General features: G+C 35.1%; 1 protein-coding gene across 1 annotated transcript in view; it reads right to left on the bottom strand.

Moving 5' to 3' along the window:
• Positions 1–6536, bottom strand: part of LOC131857303 (protein MAIN-LIKE 1-like) — a 39487-nt gene that overhangs the window by 5227 nt on the left and 27724 nt on the right. The gene's annotated exons all lie outside the window — the stretch shown is intronic.

Here is a 6536-nt window from a genome sequence, read left to right on the forward strand (position 1 = left end):
ATATCAAGTACCTGGAAAAGGACATCTCTTTCTACAGGTCCCACTCTGATAGGTAATGATGCCAGACCTTTAGAGGTCCTTTCTTCTTTATCATAGGCTTTTATTGTTATTTTCTTGTCGGGATCAATGACATTTTCAGAGAATCCTAGTTGTGTAAGCAGACTGTAAGTACATATATTCAATCCCACACCTCCATCTATCAAAACATGTTTGACTATGTGTTTATGGATCATGGCTTCAATATGCAATGGCTGGTTATGTGGATGATTTAGCGAGTTATCATCTTCTTCAGAGAAGGTCAGATAGTGAGGTGAAGTCAGATGACCCACCATAGACTGAAACCGATCAATGTCTAAATCTTTTGGAATGTTAGTGGTGAGCAATGCTTTGTCTAGGATATATTTGTGAGCAGGCGAGAGTTTTAGCAATTCAAAAATTGAGATTTGAGCATTTATCCTTTTCAACTATTCAACGACACTATATCCAGAAGCTGATGATGAAATCAACCTTTTAAGTTTATCCAAGGTTGATTCTTTTTGTTTGTTTGACGAGGCTGGTGAGTTCGATGTTGCTTGAGCTGGGTTGGAAGAACTAGCTACTTGGAGAGTGACTTTCTTCTGAGAACGGGTCAGAGCTCTTACATATCATGATTCATTCGGTTTATCTTGGACTATAATCACATTGCAATATTCTGATTGGGAAGGCTCAATCATGTTAATGATGTTGTCATTGCTGGTATAAGTATAATTTACTTTGGCACCTCCTTTGGTCTTTGAGGAATCACCTTATTCGTAAACACGTAAAGGGTCCTTAAATGCTTTATGATCAGCATTGATCAAGTGATTCCCAACAACAACTTTACTAGCATATGTGAGATCTTGAATCTCATGTTTTAGCTTCATGCAATTGTTTATATTATGACCTTTTTTCTGATGGAAGTCACAGTATTCATTTTCTCTTCACCATCTTGGTTTGACTTCTGGATCATATGGTCTGGAGTTATCTAGTAGTGTTATCAAGTTGTTTGCCAATAGAGTTTTGAAAGCGGATTCATATGATTCTTCGAGAGGAGTAAAATCACGTTTAGTTTTGGAAAGACAAGGCTTTTCTTTGAACCATTCTTTTGTTTTCTTTGGTGGATTTTCTGATGTAGCCTCAACAGCTTTAAGTGCTTGTGTACCACTAGCCAAGTTGAATATTGTGGGCTTTGAGTTAGTTTTAATACTATCTACTACTCCATCATTAACAACATTCTTATTGTTGCCTTTGCCAAATTTCCAATACTTATTCTTCTCTTTAGAGCTAAATCGTGGTTGTGTTTCTTTTCAAGGTGAGATATCTCCCTTCTTTATGAGCACATCTTCCATTTGAATGGCATTATCTACCATTTTGTTAAATGATGGGTGTACTTTCATTTGTACACAATACTTCAGTTCAGAGACCAAGTTATTGACAAATATATCCATTTTCTCAGAGTCTGGGATAGGTCGAGAATACCTAGAAAACATCTTTCTCCAGCGTTGGAAGAAAGTAAGAAGAGGCTCCCCTGTTTTCTGTTTAGTATTGCAAAGCTCGATAATAGTCATAGGATGTCGAATGTTGTATGAGTATTGTTGTAAAAATAGTTGGATTAGTTCTTCAAACATTTTTATTCCTTTGGGTAGACTTGAGAACCATTCCATTGCTTGACCCCCTAAACTCCTTGGGAAAAGGCGCATGAGGTACGTTTGATCATGCATGAACTCCATACAGGCAACACGAAATTCCCTGACATGATCTTGAGGTTCCGAGGTACCATCATATTTGTCAAATTTTGGGATCTCAACTCGTGAAGGAAATAAAGGCATGTATATATTTTTGTCAAATGGAAAGGGACATATTGTTTCTAGAGAATATTGTTTTGGGGACTTATCCTTATTCTTCAGTTATGTGACCTCCATCCATAAGGCTTGTAATTGTTTGTGTACCATGAGTATAGGTGATTCTTCCTTTTTAGTAACAAGTGTCTGAACATCATATCCAGTAGGAAGTTTGGCACCTTGTTTTTCTAGTTCTAAGAAATAGTCTTCCTTCTCTCGAGCCAGGATAACTTTCATCATTTTTCTAAAGTCTTTGTCCTTTTGACAGTCAAAAATATCTTTTTCTGGGGGTTCTGTGTCATCTTCAGCTTCACTTGATGAGGAATCATTGTCGATTTCATGAACGTTACGGTTGTTTTTGTCATTGTATTCTGTCTCATGTATAGTGGGAGATTCAGGTTCATAAAAAATTGGTCTGCTTGATGACGAAGGTATGCCAGTGAGTGGATCCTCCACGTAAAATGAGTTGTCTTGATATGAGAAGGGTTGTCCTTTGCCTTTGCCTTCTTTCTTGTGAGAACTCCTAGTTTGAGTAGGCATTTTTATGGATTAGTGTGACCTAAAGTTGTTTGTGATGCAGAGATCAAGATCAATTTTAGAGCTAGTTGTTCGGTTAATGTATTGTTTGAGAGAAACAATTAAGATTTTAGTCTGGTTTCAGGAAAGACCTATCCTGTATAAGATGTCTATCTAAGTTGATTATAAGAGTAGTGTAAGATTCAGTCTGGTTTCAGGAATGATCTATCATGTGTAAGACACTATCTAAGTGACTTAGGTTTGATAGGTAGTTGTTTGAACTAGCTGAAAAGATGATCGACCAAATCGTGCAACACAAATGGCAAAGGTACACTGTCTTGATCTGTTTATGCTTAGGATAATGATAACCAGTATTATGCTCGTTGTAGACTATTTTTAGGCAAGTTTGACTGTTCTGTTCTGACAAAACCAGAGACTCATACAACAGGATTTTCTGAACCGGACGACAATTTAGCAGCTATAGGATGACAACAGTTCTGTTTTGTACGAGTTGTTGTCTAGTACCGTACGACAAATGGGTATGTGCAGGAAGACAAAAGACTTAGGGCAGTTCTGTTTTGTATGACACAAGATTTAGCTTCAGACGATAGACTTTTGGATTTCGTATGACACATGATACAGTGCAGGACGACAAATGACAAAACTTGTATGACACAGGATGTGATGTAGGACGATAAATAATCAGTTTCGTACGACTGTTCACAGGGAAGAGACTAAAATTCTGAGTTTTTTCGATTGCTGAGTATGACAACTAAGTATGACCAATTCTGAGATGGACTGATTTTTTACCAGGATAGGCTAGTTTTGGACAAAATTTTGACTTAGGATGGACAAGTTATGACACAAATAGAGTTTCGACTTAAGATGGACAAGTTCTGACACAGACAGAGTTTCGACTTAGGATGGACTAACTCTGACATGGACAAAGTTTCTAATCACTGAGTTGTTTATTGTTTTCTCCAGTTTTTTGGTATTTCAGTTTTTGTTTTGGGGATGAAAACACAGAAAACACGTAGTATAAATAGTAACTCCAATCACAACATGCAAGCCCTAAGGAATTTGGTGACAGAAGAAAACCTTTGCTTGTAGACTCAGGTACACACCCAATAGCTAATCAGAATACGGCCGCTGAGTCTCACGCAATGGATTCTCAACGCCGTATTATCCGACTCCAAACGCTAATGGGGGCACGAAATGACAAGTATCTTAGGAGAGTTACTATCTCTCTTGCACAAAGATTATCCCCCCTTTCGGAGGTGAACCGAGTGGCTTCTAATTTTAATTGGAACTAGTAAGGGATCCGTTCGACACGTCGAGGTATAAACTCAATTAAGAGGTCTCCCAGACTTGAAAACCAAGGTTTAATATACTCGAAGGTACAGAGGAGAGCTATTCCCAAGCACTGTTGTTGACTTGATTTTCATCAAATCACATTTATTTTATAGTGGGTTGGAGTACTTGGCGTTTAGCTGTTCCCACTTAGGTCGTTCCCCTCACACCGACCGTAACAACTTTAAGAGTTTTTCAACCCCTCGGGAGGGTAGACCTGCTAAAGATGTAAAAATCTCAAACAAAGAAAAAGCCTCAAGGGTTTGGATTTCTGATTGTCTAGAAAATGACAAGAGCATACTCTCCTACCTCTCAGAATTTTCAAAAAACATGAAAGACAGATTTGTTACCAAATAGCAATTTAGGTGCCTACAAAATGAATTGAAAGAATACACGATGTTTAGTCAATTTTCCTTAGGCAACCTACAAAGACAACGAATCAGTAGTCATATTGTCTTTGTGCGACAAGCATATTCTTTGGCAATCGTTCTGTAAAAACTGATTAGGCTGTGAAAAATTCTAAGATAGACAGATAAACAACTAGGGTCAGTCGTCAGAATAATCAATTTGAATAGAATACCAAAATCATGAAATTTGCTTCTTTTGTCTTTTTAACAAAAAAAAATACAGAATCTTACGACAGTATGTAAACTCGTACGATACAGGATTCTAGCTTGTACGAGACAGGATTCTAGTTTGTATGACACCTGCAGTTTGTCGTTTCAGCCTATGGGAAATATCGTACGAGATGTATAGATGAAAATCTGAAAAATCTGAAATCTGAAAAATAACAAAAAAGTAAGGAGTCAGTCTTGGAGGCCAAAAAATGTAGTCTTCTACCCCACGGTGGCCGCCAGAGATGTGTGTGTGTGAAAAAGGGTCTGTAACTGCAAGCACAACACTTCAATTAGGTCATTACATGTATGGTTAGAAAATAAATAATCAATAAATAATAAACCATAACAAAGCGACTAATTGCCTTCTAAAAGATGCGAGTATAAGATTGCTCTCAGATTTTTTATAATCAATACCAATGACTAGACTACACCAAGACGAAGGATTTAATCTATATGATATTAACTAAATGGATGCAAAATGGATGAATAATTCAAGAAATATGGATTCAAGCAATAATGAATAAACTAAAAATGGATGCAAATAATCTAAAAAAGCACAATGATCTTCAATGACTCCAGAGTGAAATTAGCGTGATAATAATCTCCAAGTGTGTTCTCAAAAATTTCTGGGGTGAATTGAAATGAGAGCTGAAGGCTGAATTTATAGAGAATTACAAGAGAAAAGCTCAATTTAGGATTAATAGAAAATAATTGATAAATCAGGTTTAGTTAACCTTGAGATAGACTCCAATTATAATTTAATTGAAATGCATTTAAATTAGAAGTCCATGTTGCATTGGAAATAATAATAAGTTAATTCCATGCATTTGTGATAAAAATAGACAATTCTTTTATTTATTCAAGAAAAGAGTCTTTTCAATGCAATTGAACTTCTTTTTTTGAAAAGCTTTGAGTTCCAATTTTAGAGAATAATCAATAATTCAATTTAATTGCTTTTTTGATTTCAAGTTCTAAATTTAGAAAAAGAAATAATATCTCAAGTTTGATTTCTCTCTCAATTCATTTCTTTTTGTTTAATTTTCAATTCAACTCTTGTTTTGTAATTAATTCTTCTTTTTGTAATAAATTAATTCCTTTTGCATGATTAAATGAAAAAAATTATTAATTAATTAAATATGCAAGGATATTTAATAAATTAAAATGGGTTAATTGATCAAAATGATATTCTTGGAAATGATTCAATTAATTAAAAAAATATTTAATTAATATTGAGTAATTGATTTGCCATGTGATATTTGATGATTAAAGAATTAATAATGTGCCCAAGGTTGATTTAATTGCCTTTGGTTAGGACCTTGGTGATGTTGTCTAGATTAGGGGCCCATGGTTTAGATGACCATTTTTAGGGTATTACAAATATCACAAAAATTTAAAAATCGCAAAAAATTCAAAAACTTTGCAAAAATGATCCGATTCATCTCCCGAGGGGGCATCCTCGCATCAGTATCTATCAGTCAGCATCTGGGGCATCATATCGAGATTTATCATCTCAAACATCAAAACTGCATCATACCGAGATTTATCATCTCAAAATTGAATCAATATCATATCGAAATCGAATCCGCATTGAAATCAAGATCAAATCTACATCCTTTCAAAATCAATATCAATAATATCATCAATCGAGTTTTCTTTGAACCAACGTGTCATCACACATCGCTTCAAAGAGGGGCAAAGTGTATACACCTAAAAATGGTCTGAATATAGTTAATTAAATACGCAGTTATTTGATTAATCCCCCTTCCCAATTAATTGAATTCACAAGCAATTTGATTAATTTCTCTATTCATCTATTAGTAAATAAATCTACATGATTTATTTACATAGTTCATTTCATATCCCCTTTTGATTAATTAATTCTAAATTAATTAATTCCCCTCCATATAAATCAATTCTTCTAGTCCCTAATTAAAATTAACAAACTCAAGTTTGTTGAGATTAATTATCATTTTCCAAATTATTTGAATTTCTAAATTCAAATTAGCACACGACTCCTAACTTTTAACCACCTAACCTAACCATCCCCTAACCATCCCCTAACCTAACCCATTCCACCTAACCCTATCCTATCTTGCACATTCTAACCTCCTATGGTGTGGATATTCTCTCCTTGAGACACATGGTACTTTTGCCACATGTCTTCTTCCTTGGACATTTGCCCTCTCATGAGCAA

Source organism: Cryptomeria japonica, chromosome 8 (assembly GCF_030272615.1).
Source record: "Cryptomeria japonica chromosome 8, Sugi_1.0, whole genome shotgun sequence".
Taxonomy (NCBI): Eukaryota; Viridiplantae; Streptophyta; class Pinopsida; order Cupressales; family Cupressaceae; genus Cryptomeria; species Cryptomeria japonica.